The sequence below is a fragment of the Rhipicephalus microplus genome, chromosome 4 (genome assembly GCF_043290135.1).
Source record: "Rhipicephalus microplus isolate Deutch F79 chromosome 4, USDA_Rmic, whole genome shotgun sequence".
Taxonomy (NCBI): Eukaryota; Metazoa; Arthropoda; class Arachnida; order Ixodida; family Ixodidae; genus Rhipicephalus; species Rhipicephalus microplus.
Genome location: NC_134703.1, coordinates 168,894,503 through 168,911,173, shown reverse-complemented (window position 1 = coordinate 168,911,173; position 16,671 = coordinate 168,894,503). Strand labels below are relative to the sequence as shown.

Sequence of the window (16,671 nt, the reverse complement as noted above, 5' to 3'; positions counted from 1 at the left end):
CGCCGACAAAAGCTCTCGCCGAGTGGTGCCCCCGCGATCCCCGACGACAGTGCAGCTCTGGCTGACTGGGCTCCCCCTACGCCATCTCCTGACGCCGACAAAAGCTCTCGCCGAGTGGTGCCCCCGCGATCTCCGACGACAGCGCAGCTCTGGCTGACTGGGCTCCCCCTACGCCATCTCCTGACGCCGACAAAAGCTCTCGCCGAGTGGTGCCCCCGCGATCTCCGACGACAGCGCAGCTCTGGCTGACTGGGCTCCCCCTACGCCATCTCCTGACGCCGACAAAAGCTCTCGCCGAGTGGTGCCCCCGCGATCTCCGACGACAGCGCAGCTCTGGCTGACTGGGCTCCCCCTACGCCATCTCCTGACGCCGACAAAAGCTCTCGCCGAGTGGTGCCCCCGCGATCTCCGACGACAGCGCAGCTCTGGCTGACTGGGCTCCCTTTACGCCATCTCCTGACGCCGACAAAAGCTCTCGCCGAGTGGTGCCCCCGCGATCTCCGACGACAGCGCAGCTCTGGCTGACTGGGCTCCCCCTACGCCATCTCCTGACGCCGACAAAAGCTCTCGCCGAGTGGTGCCCCCGCGATCTCCGACGACAGCGCAGCTCTGGCTGACTGGGCTCCCCCTACGCCATCTCCTGACGCTGACAAAAGCTCTCGCTGAGTGGTGCCCCCGCGATCTCCGACGACAGCGCAGCTCTGGCTGACTGGGCTCCCCCTACGCCATCTCCTGACGCCGACAAAAGCTCTCGCCGAGTGGTGCCCCAGTCCTCTGACTACTGCGACCAGGTCCATCTTTCCTGTCTCCTCTTTACTTCCGTAGTTGTCTGTCATTCGCTGTCCCTGCGACTCGCTCTCTACTTCCTCTCTACTTGTTTGCCTTTTAATCCTATCCTTTTAATCCCTCCTTTACTTCCACCCCTCGTCAGCTACTGTTGAAGTGTACTCCCCCTGAGAAACAGTTACGGGACTCAATTTTCTCGTCTCTTCATTTAAAAATCACTCACACGGGCTAACGAAAGTTGTAGTGAAGCGCCATCCACTGAAGCCCATTTATCCAGCAGTGTCCAGGGCCATCATTCTCACTGGCACAAGTGCTCCTTATTAGCTTACCGCTTCTGCCGTTGCTAATACCCACGTTGCCGTCGGCATCATTACGCAACAGTAAACATGCGAATGTTTAAATATATCTGTACGTACAATATTTCTGCATATTGTTGGCGTCATTTTGTAACGTTTCGTTAAAAAATACAATACAATGACCATTCATCTGCACACTACGCATAACATTTATTCCTAAGGTACGTAATATCTGTCAATTTTTTTTTGTTTTTTTTTAGTTTCGTTTATTCACAAAACGTCTCTGTCTGTTTTTGTTTTAGAACGAATAGAAAATGTCCAGTATTGATACTTAACGGTTCTTATTTGTATGAATACTTGAATTTAAACTAACCACAACACCCTTGTGGTTTAAAGTGGGATATGCGTAAAACAGGTTCTTCAGAGTAGCTGAAGCAACTGCACAATTAATTCCTACCAAGTAGCGCTAGCCGGCACGCTTCGAAATGACTGTATTTGTTTTCTAAAAAGTCAGGTAATATATTTTTCTAGCAGACTCAATCCTTTGTATTAAGGTTGTCAGCATTATCTCGGATGCAGCACATCATGGATTATTTCTTTGATGTGCGAAACCACTGTTCTTATAAAACAAATTATTGCAGAGAATTCCCTCTTCACGCAAACCGACGTGACAGGGAGACACGAAACTCCGCTTGTGTTAATATACACGTTTCTGGTGGCCACTTTTATAGGTCTTCACACAATTTCAACATATCTCTACTCAGGAGTCCCGGCCTTAAAAACGAGCTATTGCTGCATTATATGGTATGCATTTTTGCTAATGTTGCGCAACTTCGGCAGTTCTAGACTGCTAAGTTTTTTTTTTTCCGTGAGCTGAGCAATGATTGGAAAAAAGTTCCGCTTCAGTCCGGAACGAAGTAATAGATAATATTTGGGTTACGTTTGTGTTCCAATCAGAAGTACCGTTTCTTTTGTTTTTTGTTTCACTCCGACACACTGCTCCAAACGGATGTTCCAGTCTTTAATAGTCAAGAGGCTAGAAGTATCGTGCACTATCCGAGCATCAATTCGTATTTTCAGTACAGCTCACGTTCCACAAACTTTATTTGACGGGAGCACGTGAGACACAAAAGCATATTTTTTGCCTTATTATTTCTTTGCACAGTTTAAACAAGACAGAATTAAAACTTCTTTGGAAGTCTATCGGAGGCTGATCCAAGCCCATACCCAGAGTCATTGTACTATGTCCTTCTCGTCTTGTGTCTACGTCGTATTTCCGCTGATTTTCCATATATGCATCATTTCCAACTAAACCACTTATTTACCTTGATGCAAGTGGGCACTGCCAATTTTCGCAGAGCGCTAGGTAAATTCTCTTTTTAAATTACCGCCTATTGGATTGACGTTATTTTGGCACTGCCGAAACCTGAAACATTTTGTCAAACACATTATGCGTGACATTTTCGAACACCCTAGCAAAAACTAACAGAGAAGTAGGGCGACACAGATGAAGTTTATTCTTCGAGCGAACATAGCTGTCACGTCCTATGCCTTGTGGCTACCCTTATCGGTCCAAGATGACACATGACCAGGCCGCCTACACAGCCCTGTTGCCTGTTATTGGAAGTTGAGGCTACCTGCTGATCAGAGCTACTTACTATTGTGGTGTGGCGACGGACCAAGTATTTTAGCTTTTAGGTTGCACATTCTTGTACCATACAATATGAGTGCAGTATTCTTGTACGTGGTCAAAAACAAGGACACATTTATCCACACAGAAAGCCACAACAGGTATCGCTGAAATAACTGATCTTGTTAATTGATCACTTCTATTGTGGTCTTTTGTGTGCCCGCTGTGTCTTTGGACTTAGTGCACACCTAAAACTGCTTTATGCTGTTTTAAGTAACGCAGAAAGCGTTGCTCCTGATAAAGGTTGTTTCGTGTGTGGCAGAAGTTAAAATCGTATTCATATAGTGTGTGGTGCATACAGTGGCATTTCGTACCATGCGGGAAAGTTTGAATTTTCTTGTAACTTTCCGAGACCCCTTTCCATATGAATGGATGTAGCGTGTTCTGTTAGTGTGGTGGGAACAGGTCTAGGTGTGTTGTGTGTACGGCAGTGTATCTTTTGGGTGTGGTTTTCTTTCTAGAGTATATTAGCAAGATTCCTAGTAAAGAAATTAAAATACTAATAAATAATTGTTGGAGTTTAGCGTCCGAGAGCCACAATATGGTTATGAGACGCCGTAGTGGAGGGCTCCAGAAATTTTGAACACTTGGAGTTCTTTAACGTGCACCTAAATATAAGCACACAAGCCTCAAGCATTTTTGCTTCCATCGAAAATACAGTCACCGAAGCATAACTCTTAGCTCGGCTACCAGGATACTAGTTTCTGAGGCAGCCGATATGACTGCTTTATTGTATGCTAGGGACGAGTACACCAACTTTTAAAGCGAACAAGTTTAGCAATACTGAAAAAAAAATTCTTACAACAGGCGTATTCCCTGTTCAAAGCGTTAAAGCCCCTTCGGTGAAGAATTATGGTGCATTGTTAGAAACGCGTCAAATTTGCGTGGCGAAATTCTAAGGCACTCAGTATTACTTTCCAAGTAAGGAAATGAATCAAAGCGTTGCTCCGTCTTAGGTTTGATAATGAAAGGTAATGAATGTGTGACTAGTTATCAAACTATTTTTCCACCAGTAAGCTTCAGTATTTCCCTAAAAAGAATACGCTATAAGGCGCGAAATGCATGCACAGTTTTTTTTCCTTGTATTTGTTTCGAGCAAAAAAAAACGTTTCACATTGGTCTTGAAATATGTCACGTCGTGAACTCATTCAACATATTAGTGCGTCCAGCAAAGTGATCCTCTGCAGCAATACGCGGCATTATAAACTTCAATGGTCGCTATTCGTCCACTCAGGAGGCCTCCATGAACGTGCACTTTACGTTTCAAGCCATTTCATGAAACCCATGGTGTGTGACGTGCCAGTGAAGTTGGTATCTCCATCTGAACACACCATGACTGAAAGGGGGAAATAATAAAAGACTCGGGATTTCCAAGGCAGAAATTGCAATGAAATATTGGGACCTCATGATCCTTCTTAGAGTTCATCTGTGCTATTGTTGAGATCCAACTAATGAAGTTATTTCCTTATTAGATCGTTCCACTGACAGAGAGTTATGATCACGAACCCCGCTGGTACTTAAACAGTCATACCGAACGACCTTGGTGTGGAATACTTAGACTACCATAAACAACCAAATTAAGATATTGAGAAGTACCTTTTGAAGTTAGGGGTGTGCGCGTACGGCCGAAATAGCCAGGTAGTTACTAAGGAATTAGAGCGGAATGTCCATAATAACAACGTGATAGGTATCTTTCAAAATTATTCTTGTCATTTTGTTGTAAACGATGCCAACAGTAACGATCACAGCAATCGGGTTGTGGGCGACCCTCGGTTTATAGTTCATTAAGCTTCAAAGGCGTTAGCTGCAGAGACGTCGGTCTCCCTTGGCAGAAGAAACAGAGCTCCCCCCGGCTCTTAAATAAAAAACGTAGTTCACTGCACGATGTCCCTTAAGTCTCATAGTCACCGCAACTTTACTAAACTTAGCTCACTCAGTTTCAAGATTACAAGTTGGTTCGAGTCCGAGCGAGATTACTCCACGTGTGTGACAACGTTATTAAGTATCATGTAAATTTTGGCCTGGGCTTAGGCCACGCCGGCAGCAGTAGTGAGACCCTGTCACACTGTAACTTCCCGGGCTTGCTGCAACGCCCAAAACTGATGTCAGAGATCTAAGCTAACCATCAGTTTGACCCACCACCGCACCATACCCCTGGTTCATTGCGGGAAGCTAGACTGCAATACTGTTATGAACTATTTCACTATTTCAAATTATTTGCTTTAGAGTGGTTCCTCCATGCACTGGAAAGTTGATTGGCCTACATAAGCACTCATAGTAACGTAAATATCTGCATAGCACACCTTCACGGCAGCTTTATTTCAGTGTTACTTAGTTTTATTACAATTCTTGTTTATAATGACTCAAAACTACACAGCTAACATTACAGCAGCCAAGTGTGTTAAGGCTTGCTGCTAGGACACCGAATTTACTTCATGACTACTGAACGCAATAGATGTTACGGCGAACTATCCACAGCTCTTTCCTCTCCTACATACATTGGAAAAAAAATACTGCTATATCATGTAGCCTTGCACATTTGACAAGACACGACTAGAAAGAAGAGTCGTTTGTCCTTGCGTTCTCTGCCACAAGCAATTACTGACCTCTTTATGTTTCTCAGTGACACTAGAGACCTCGAGTCAGGCAGTTTTATTCTTTGAACCAACAAGATGCGGCACGTGCGATTATGCTGCGCATCCCAAGATAAATATCCCTTCCCCCAGGCCACTTATCTCAGCACGTGCATGTTCATGGTTGCCTTCTGCGAACGTCTTTTATGTGTCCTGCACCAAACCCTGTGTTTTCGCGCTCTCAAATACATTCCTTTGGTTTAATTTAACCAGATGGGACAGTTCAAGTGGGGATAAAACGTGGTGTTTTCTTTTTTTTCTGAAACTGAGAAAAAGCAGTTTTTTGCTACAGGCAATATGGTCGGGCCTGCTCAAACAATCTTGTATCTTTCTCTCCCCTATATATTTCAAATCTGTTGTGGCTAAAACGCTAAAATCTACATACTCCAATATTGTCTGTCTCGGGTGTATTGAAGAAGATATATATATATATATATATATATATATATATATGGAAGGCCGCTGTGGTAGCTCTGTGGTTAGAGCATCGAACGCGTTATTCGAAGGTCGTAGGTTCGATTCCTGCTCACGGCTGTTTATTTTTTCATCCACTTTTCTTTCTTCTTATTTACATTCCATTGGTTCTAATAACTTCCCCTGTACATTCCTCGGCATTACTGTCTGTTAGATCTCGTTAATATTGTGTCAAAATACGTAAAAACGAACCCTTAGATTACTTCTTTCCCTTATATACATATATATATATAGATATCCCAACTAAGAAACCGAAAAATCAAGTTACCGAGATAGCCGCGGGAGGCCGCTACTTGCCCACGCGTGCGCGCGCGATCATGTTGAAAAAGCCGTGCATTCGAAAAGTAAAAAGTCCTCAAGTTTCTTTGCCCTGCATGCCACCTCTCCCTACTTAGCTTCCAGCGCTTTCGTCGGGACGAGAAAAGAGATAATGCAATTGCAGCAATTGACAAACCTTTGTAGTTCCACTCGCACTGGACGGATTCTTAAACTATTTCTGGCGGTGAATTCGTGAGGCAATAAGTTCTTCTATTGGATTCATTTCTTGGTTACTTGAAGAAGTGTTTCAGGGCGCCTTTAACGCATTTTGTTCGACAGGTGTAACGACAAAAACGAGCCTATTCGGCGATAATAGCGCGCGCTGGTCCAATTTACTGTGTGCTTGTTTGTATGCGTGCGTGTGTATGTGACAAAACATACTAATAGGTACGCACTAAGTGGTTGAAGCGTGGACTAGAGGCCGGTTTCGCTATCGCGTTCAACTCGTATAGGCAAAGCTTACGGGTCCCCCGACTTTATTCCTTCCCACCTCGACCCCCCCCCCCCTCGCAAGTGTGCTATGCCTTGGAGTGATGCGTAAGAATAGGGAACGCCCCTGCTAAGCCATTTCCTATCCTTTAATTACTACCGCAGCGACACACAAGCAAGTGCATGTATTGTGTCATCAATTATGCGTCGTGATAACCAGCGTGGTTTTACGATACGTAGTGCTTTTATCAGAGGATCTAAAGGAGCTCTCGCTGGATAGCCTGCTGAATGTGCTATTTCCGTAACATGTACACATATATTACTAACTGTAATATGGCGAGCCTTACTCACACAACCCTTTATAAGTGCTAGACATCAGTGCACGCCTATCCGCCTTCACTATGTCGTGCGTTGGGATTGGCTCAAATTTTCTGTTACAAACAATTGCAGCACAACCATTCCTTGTGAACATAGGTCGTGGTTCTCATGTCCTCTATTCCACTTTTTTTTGCCTCTGTCGATCAGAATCAGAATAATTTCATCGCTGAATAAACAGTCGACTGGGCAAGAAAGGCTATCATTTCTAGTGTATTCTGTTCAACTTTCAGGCTTCAAAATAAGCGAATAGAAAATTAGAAAATACGTAATATACGTCAAAGTAGAACACAAAGAAAACTATAATGAACCTCCTCGTACTCATACAAAACTTGTCAAATTTTCAATCTAATACTCGGTAAGCATTACTGGTTTTTTTGGCAGAAGGTTCAGTATTGACGAAGAAAACTTTCGTTGCTTCAGGGGTAAGTATTTATTCCCAATACTTTAACAAATTCCACTATTTTTTAACAAACATTCATTTACGTGAATATTCCAGCGAAAAACATCGGCAGATCCCACGTACCTGGGAATCGACTTTATGCGAATCATGTCGACAAAAGGTGACCGTGTTGCAATTTTTTTGAGCAATCCATTATGAAATGACGCTAAATATATGTACAAATGTTGCACGCACAGACATGTGTTGAAGAGTTGCAGATATTTATATAACCTGTTGTTTGCACTTGTGCAACGATTGCAACTAGAACATGTGTGTTAGCAATACCAGAACCTGATATGAAGCGCTGATGCTCGCGAGGATCCTGACCCTGGACACTGCTGCATAAATCAACGTCAGCGCATGGCAATCAATCCCTATTGACGTTAACCCGACGTGACGGCTGTATAATAGGAGTACATATGTAATGTTTATAAAATTGGGTAGGCACCACTGCAACCACTATCGACGTTTCACGAAGATTAGCGTCTATTTGAAAAGTATTTCCGAAACCTGGCATAGCTCTGAGGTAAAATGCTTCATTGTAACGCAGAATGCTTGGGTGTTACTCTAGCTGGGACCCTGACATTTATTATTTTCATTCGTGGGGTCGACGCTACCGATGTCGGGTATTTCTTGACGCTCGCGCATTAAAATTGTCCATGTGTATTCTCTTCTTTCCTGGCTGGATACTAACCCCCGTGTTCACAAACGCTTCTCGATTCAACTTTCATCCTTCACTTGACGGAGTTGAGCACTGCGCCACAGCTCGGCTCAAAAAATGACGCTGCGCTTCTCAAGAATCGCAGCAGATTAACCCTAATATGCAGTGACTTGCCGTGCCTGGAGACAGCGCTCTCATCGGCTTTCTCAAGTGAAGGTGAAGCGTTGATGAAGGGACGTTCTAGAATACGAAGGTAAGTGTCAATCACCTGCGGCACATACCCACATAGCAGTAGCACATACCCTCCCGTGGGTATGTGCCACTTTCTAGCGGAATGTGTTTGACGACGTACGCGACGGGATTGGGACATTATTCATTACTGACCAGCGCGCCATATTCGTCTAATTATTTTACCCTCCCGTGATAATTTTGGTTCACACCAATTTATGGGCGTGACCACGAGAGCACCCAAACATAATCGGCTAGATAGATAAATATACGCTCTAAGTCACCGAAGTTCTCTAAGAAATGCTTCGCATTTAAAAATGTATTCTGAATCTTTGAGAGAATAATGCACAAAGATTTATGCGATTTTAAAAATGTCACATGCGGTCTTATGAAATAACTTGTTATGACAACAAGGCGAAACTCATTATCGTTTCTTTTTTTTTTCAGTTGATTGTGTGGTCGCTTCCACACAAATCTGTAGGAAAGAAAACTACTTGAAAGTTCTACAAGCGTCAACACAACAGCTCAGCAGACTACATATGATCGTGAACTGGACGTTCTTTGGATGCTTGCAATGTTTTCATAAAGCATGATATAAAGCCTGGCAGAAATTACGACAAATTTTGAGAATACATCACCACAGAGTTGAAGATAAACATCAACAAACAGAGTGTACACCTTGTAGAAAGTCTAAGTAGGCTTTTAGCTTCACATCTTCGGAAAGTTCTAGGAATTCCCTGAATGTTTCTTGGTGTTGGATGGTTGAATAGAACAGTCTGCACGGAAGCCTACAATAAAATCGGATGAATGAGTGCGTGCTCAAAGATGCTAAATATTAGAAAGGGAGTTCTACATTACCACGTCTTTTGTAACTTTGTTCTGCTTGCTATGTTTTATCTGTGGCTTTTTTCTGCAGAACTGATAAAATTGAACTAGCCAGAATAATATAAACTTCTGCTTTCGCATAGCACAACAGTTCAAACAGAACAAAACAAATAAGAACATGGTAGCTGGTTTCATGTAATATCGAATCAAGCCTTGTAGACGTGCCTAAAAAAAACGCCAGGCCTGCGCGAAAGGCACAGCAAAGTTACAGAGAAGCTAAAAGAGCGGCCATTCAGAGCATTTCGGAAATATTTATTGGGTAAATGCTGCAAGCAAACTTGCTTGATGCCCACTATGGCATTAATAATAAAAAAGTTGGGGTAGTAGGCCGGCATTCGCTATGCTAATTTTCGTCATTCTTCAGAGAAGCGTGGTATCCGCTAAACCATTGAGAGCAATTTTGTGCCAATTGGCTATGCAGTGGCTGACGACGATGAGGAGTTATGCCTGTAGTGCGTAAGCGCCACAGTTCATAGCTGAAAAAAAAACAATCCTTTGTAAAGGTCTGAAGCATTGGACGACCCAGTCGATACGCGATTCGCATTGTGCGACCACTGCTTGTTCTTTCGCTGTTTTCAAACGCCTTATAAGTCATATAACGCGATTGCTTTCCCGATATGAAGCCTGCCTAAGGCAAGCTTGCCAACAAGACCCAAGCACTGGCGTGGCTCAGTGGTATAATTCTGGGTTGGCATCTAGCTGACAAGGGTTCAAGCTTCACTGTCCTTGGTACTAGGTTTGTTTTTCTGATTTAGCGCAATGTGGTTACGGACACCGGTGGCGGCGGCGAACAACTACGGCGCTGTGTGAGACCCGAGTTGTGATCGCATAATAGCTTTCGCTGTGAAAAATGTTGTGCCCGTATCAGGCAACTGGCACAGTCAAAACATGTAAACGTTCGAGATCAATGTCGATCACTTGTTTTGCGACAGATAAATTGGTAGTGATATGATAGAAGCTGTATTTTATTCAACGCTTCTATTACGAAAAATTGACGTCTTTTTCTTTGTTCGCGGGATCAAACACTAGTTTCATTCAAAACTATGTCATCGCACTTTACGCAACAAAAAAAAACTTTATCAGCCAGTATCTCAGAAAGTAGAGCTCGTAAACATGTACGTTCGACCTGCCGCAATGAAATTGTCAAGGCCTGTTTCTCGCCTTCTCTTACGTGCAGTGTGTAAACAGTGAAGCCACAGACAACTAAACGTAACCCGAAAATGACGGTGCGTTGCATAGCGCAACAGTTAACACGAACAAGCAGTGACGCTCCGGATTTATCAACTTTTTTGTATTATTTTGTATTGCTTATACGACATTAAAAAAATTAAGTAAAACAATCACTTTGAGCAGCGTTGTAATTCTTTATTTTCTCAAACCAGCTCAATAGGTGTAATTCCCGGCACTTGTTGAGGCGATGCCTCACCTGAAGCAGGTGAGGTGTCGCGCTTCTATGCTCGAAAACGTGGGTTTTGTTCCATATTTAGGCAGCCGTGTCTCAATTGGGATGAAGTTCGAAAAGAACAGGGTGATTGGATTAAGGTTTACAATAAAGAGCACCGAGGTGTCAAGTTTTTGTCCAAAATCTTTCTGTGTGCCTTACAATCTTATCGTATTTTCTGTGCGTTAATCATCCGGGGATAATTAATTTACAATCAGCTGGCAAAGCTTCTTTGCTTTATAAGAAAATCACTACCTTAAGAAAAATCTTTACTGCTGTGTACATAAAAAAATTGCGGCCCATCACAACAATCAATGTTGTACAATTATTGAATAAGTTCACATCCTTGTTATTCTTTAAAGAGCATGTTGTCTTGTTAGTGTGTTTTCTTGTGCTTTTTGTGCTTTCAGGGTAGAATGCCGTTCTTTAAAAAACCTATTTGCGACTATCAGAGGATGCGTAAAATTTTACCTATTTCGACCTATTTTTGATGTTTATATGAACAGAAGAATGGAAATGTAGGCTGTCGTGTAAACATTTTCACTAAACTGTTATTACTTTCTAAATCTAATTACCCGTCTGGCCACCTTTTTCTAACTGTTACACTTGTTTATGCTTCACACTTTCCTTTATCTCGTACTTTTGCAAAGTGCCTTGACGTATGTTTACACCTCATAAGTTCCCAGGCCACGCTCTGATCGGAAAACATGGAATAGTGGCCGGGAAATGTTTTACTTCTCTTGTACACACACAGTCTGTGCTGCACGCTGTTGAACTGTAGCACCAGAAACCGGGCTTAGTCAAATTGTAGCAATAAAGCTTTTCCAGCAAACCCTTCGTTCCTTTCCCACTTTCTGAGTGAAAACAAAGTATCATTTAGTTTCATTTGATATGTAGCTCTACGTATTTCTACATTAAAGGAACAATCATGGACAATTAAGCGGCTGAAAGGCTAGGTCTATCGGTTCCAGCATGATAGCGTCCCGCTTCCGCCTATTGGACACTAGCATGACCTATTGGACATCATGAAAGCTCTTTCATCCATCCATCGCTGGGATATTACCGCGTCAGAAAAGAGCAGTACTTTGCTTCCCGCATAGTCACCACCTTTTTATAGAGTATTTACATTTACCTAATTTACGTCGTTTTACGAAAAGATTGCATTTCAACTATGTGATATGTCGTCCGGAGACGTAGCACACCCGTAATTTTATTACTTAAAAAATGCAACTACTTACCTCATTGACAGATGCACCTTTATTGACTTTTTTTTTTTTTTGAAGTCGTCGCAGCGCATCTGTGCGACTATGTTTGGAGATCTCCTTCGAGTTTGCACCCTTGCAACGTAATAGCAGGGGCCGCATTCGACTTAACATCACCTGCAGTGCTCCCCGTTTCTTCATTTCGTCTTTTATTTTACTTTTATAGCAGTAAACATTAGCGGCTATGGCGCCCGTTCACAGGGCAAGCTATGGAGCTCGGAAGGCAATTCAGTTCACTTTATTGCATCATGTGCACACGCAGCTGCAGATAATAAGCGTGCCAAGGGACGGAGTTCGCGCAGTTAGCACAGCAGATATGAAGACGTTACTTGCTTTTTCGTCCCGGCTCGCCGCTCTGGCCAAGAAAAAAAAGCCAAACAAAGATGTCGCACGTCGCAGGTGTTGTTACAAGTCGGTCAGTAGAGCCAAACGACCGTCTACGTATCGCCCTTCGGTCAGCACAGTGTTTAGCTGACCTTAATTGGGTTTCGTCAATCCAAGCCAGTGATTATCAGTTTCGGTCCCCGCTAGATTGGCTCGCCATCGGCTGATCACTCGTGCCGCGACCACTGCCGGTCTGGCCATTATCTGCAGCACATTTCGTGCGGCGCTTGTTTTTACAGGTGTGTTTGCATAATCCGGCGCTTGCTTTCGACGTAATAAAACCGCCGGCGTGCGGACGACCGATCAACAGTGCGCGAACGATGGACCCGTGCGAAACGGGTGAGCAAACACGCCGTACCATGGAGCAGTAAAAACAATGTCGTTGCGAAACGGCGCGCCCCCGCACCTGCGACGATTTCGCGCCCTGGCCCGAACGCAAAAAGTAAATCTGAAGTGCGCGCAGAAATGCGCCATGACTCCTCGCGCACTGAATCTCACAGAGCGTTCGTGGACGTCGACGTCTGGGTGAATCACCTGCTACCCTCTTGGCACTCACTATGTCACTACTTGATTCGTAAGGGCATGGCTTTCCTGTTGACTGTGCAGTTATTTTCGCATAGGGAGTAGCACAGGATAACGGCTTCATTAGCACTTCTATCGTGTCTCAAACACAGCCGGGGAGAAAGAGTATACATAAAAAAGAAAAACATGGTTGATCTTCGGTTCAACACGGAAATGGAACGCGTTCTCGCAGAGATAGCAAAACATTCATTCTGAATTCGTTCGCCACAAGGACGAAGAAATGAATATTGCAGTAACAAATCGCAAGGTCACTCGAAGAACAGCAAGCCGCTTCAAACTTGCAGCGCAGACCTGAACCAGAAAGGACGCGCGAAATTAGCATACAGATAACGAGCGTGGGCAAGCAACTGTCACAGCTCGGCACTTAAAGCACACTGCTCAAACAGAAGGAAAAGCGTGCGAATCAAACGCGCAAGTATGCACCTGACGAGCGCGAACAACGGTCACAATCTGCTTTAAGCATGCCTCTACAGCGCATGCGCAGCCCCTGGCGTCGGCTTGACGAAATGATCTGTGGGGTGCCGTTACATACGCCACCTGTATTTTCGCGGTGGCATCGGTGGTGAGAGTGGTGTGAGTGGTGCGGGCGGCACAATCAATAGATTTATCTATAAATCTGGTTCTGCTAGCGCGACGGCCAGCAACTAGTACAGCTCATAGATGCACTTCGGGAGGTGTGCCCAGCAGCAGGATTCTTTTTTTTTTTTTTCGCTTAGCATCGGTGAAACGCGACAGTCAGCGCCTCGAAGAGCGCATCAAGGCCGTGAGGGTCCAAAATGAAGACGTCAGTTCATGGCAGCCTTCTATTCGGCAAGATGGCGTCAAAAGTAGTTCATTAGAGGTGTGTGCGTGTGCTAACTAAACGAATATGTCAAGTTTTTTACAGGGCGCTTTGTCTGTCTCGTTGCTCAGCAGTGCATTAGCCATGACGCTTGAGCTACCGCTTTTCTTTGTATGATATGTTTTCTACAGTTGTTGTGAAATGACGACAACAGCAAGGTATGGTTAAGTGCGGCTTGGTTTACTTCGGTCTCAACGCAACTACGCTGTTCATGTTGGCGTCTTCTGAATATCAGAAAAGAGTCACTGTAAATTGTCCGCTCGACCATAATTAATGCGAAACAGAATAGTTTTGTCGCATGTCATTCACAGACTTTCAGTGGTTCATTTATGTTGTCCAAGTGCGATCATTGTTCGGTGAAAAAGCAAAAAAAAAAACCTGCGTGTGTAGACTTGAATACCACGTGTCGGCTCATGAATCTTTCGAAATGTCCACGCGTTGTCTTGTCACCGTAGTGTGATGTTTACAGATATTGCGGGTTCACCATACAACTTACCCAGGCACTTTCATTTCGGTCAAACAACACTGGAACGTACAGTACGATCCACTGTTAGGGGGAACACACGAGTGCGTGGCCGGCAGTCCATGGGGCGCCAACTGACGGCGAGATTTGGAAATGCGGAGCATGCGCGCTGAATCGCAAGGGCGGTACTTGCCCGCATCGTCTGCTTCTTCCCCGCCCTACGTTCGGCGCGCGCCAGCGACAAGATTGCTGTACGCGCTTCATCGACGATCGGTTTCCATGTTTGTTATCAAAAGTGGCTGGCTGGTTCGAACAGCGTTTGTAAAGCTCACAATTGGTTAAGATTACGCTTGGAACCCACAAACACCAGGCTACGCGAGTGATGGGCTGCATTATGATTTTCACAGAATTCCAAAGCTGGGGGCGTATTTACTCACTGATTACATTTTCGGCGGAGCTAGCTCTTAGACGTGGCATAGGTAGAGTACCTGAGGACGAAAGGCTTTGAATAGTCGAGCTGTACACCAAAGAATACAGCCAGCGTGCTGTCACCTCCATTGCGAAAAGGCCACATTCTCATTACCAGCGTAATCATCAGCATTACGAAAAATTTTTCAGTGCCTAGTTTTGTAGTGCGTAGTCCTATTTTGCTTACATAGATCTGCATTAAATTTATATTTTGAGGCTACAGATTTGAATGTTTCGAGGCTACAGATCTGACCTCACTCAACCCGTCTGCCACAAAGGTTTTAGAAATAAAGCTTCTTTGTTTACTCCGTAGTGTTCTACGTACACCGTTATTCAGTGCGCGTATTGGTGAAACGTAATGATTCTCGGAAAAGTGAATACTATCGCATATTTCAAATAAGGAGCTTCTGGCGTTTTCGCTTCAACGAAGAAAACGAAATGTAACGCAAGATATAATAAACATTTGCTGGATACTGCAATCCACAATAATTATATAATTTTGTGTCTCGCCGTAGTAAAATACATAGAAGTATTTTCAAACACGTGTTTTTTTTTTTACGTTTTTCGAAATACTATAGGCATATGGCTTTTTTTTTTGCATTTAGCATGAATGCCGAGATCGGATACTGTGGCCGTGAATGGAATCGCAACAAAGCTGCCGATAAAGCACAACAACAAACGGACGGCACTTTTTTCTGCGTGCTGATTACCCGGAGACATGAATCGCATCGCGGAAAAGCGAACGCGGTATCCAGCGTACTGCAAGCGCCAGAGCGGAAAGTAGCAGACGAAACGCGGCAAGCCCCACCCAATCTCGCCGCCAGTTTGCGCCACGCGGGCCGCAAGCCACGCGTTGCCGTGTTCCCTGCAAGAGTGGACCGTACTGTACATAGCTCTTGACAGGTTCAGCGGGCTGCGTTTTATTGGCATCAGATGCTGTGCTAAAAGGATGCAGCACACATGTCGTACGATCATGTCACCTCGATTTCAATGTGCAGCGTCTCTCATAATCATATGGTGGTTTTTGGGACGTTAAACCCCACAAATCAATCGATTTCAATGTGCAGGCCAGTAAACACTGGGGCCCCTAGATGCGAGTTAGACACGCCGTACACATCGAAGCACGACATTAAGTAAAATACTTTACTGATCATTCCTCCGCGCTCTCATAATAAATAAAATGTTACAGCAAAAGCAGGCCAATGCAGGGGCCAAGCAGTTCATATCATTAGTATGAATACCACGATAAAAAAATTATTATATTCATCCAACCATGCAGCCAGTAGTAGGCCAGTACTTCAAATGTGGTCTTCGCCAGGAATGCATGCACTATGCACAATGTAGTAGTGACCTTTCCTCGACGAGAAGCAAGTGCTACTCCGAAGTCCGCACGTGGACGTGGCTTCCAACTCATTGAACACGAGGATGCGCACGCACCTCCCATAGCAGATTTTCTACCCTTTTGTGGTTTTCCGGGAGAACCAGCTGCGAACCAGTGGCCGCAACGACGGCAGTCAACTGCTTCTAGTGCGGCATTTTCATTGATTCTGGCCTATTCTTCCATCCCTTGGTCACAGAAACTAAGCCGCCCGGCTTGTAAATACTTCCATGCCACAACACAACACTCAGACAGGACAATCAGCAGATGCGCCGCCGCCACCTTCTCTGCTAAGCAGGGGCGGTAGGGGTAAAGCTCGCCGCGATGACCCACGATTTGTTTCTGGAAGTGTCGGCGAGAGGGTGCTTCACAGACATGCAAAGGGTGAATTCTTACCTCTTTTAGTAAGAGCAGCGTGCTCCATTTGTAAAAACGGCAGTGAGCGCAGGGACGCTCGTGCTCTCTCTAACTACTTCAACTTCAAAGAAAACTTGCGGTGGAAGCAAAGAGGTGCAGAGTGCCCGAATATCGAGATAAGCGCGCACGCGAAGAAACCATCGCGCTAGGAAACATGTATACGCACTTCGACCACGACATGTGCAGGTGCGCGAGCACAACGACGCGCGGGTCGGCGC

At 44.6% G+C, this 16,671-nt stretch overlaps 1 long non-coding RNA gene across 1 annotated transcript; it reads left to right on the top strand.

The window, feature by feature from the left end:
- The first annotated feature begins 8,085 nt into the window (after window positions 1–8,085).
- On the top strand, window positions 8,086–11,490 carry LOC142814063 (uncharacterized). The gene is made up of 2 exons (XR_012894792.1): window positions 8,086–8,357; window positions 8,780–11,490. It is a non-coding gene; the product is annotated as an uncharacterized LOC142814063 (long non-coding RNA).
- Window positions 11,491–16,671: the final 5,181 nt, after the last annotated feature.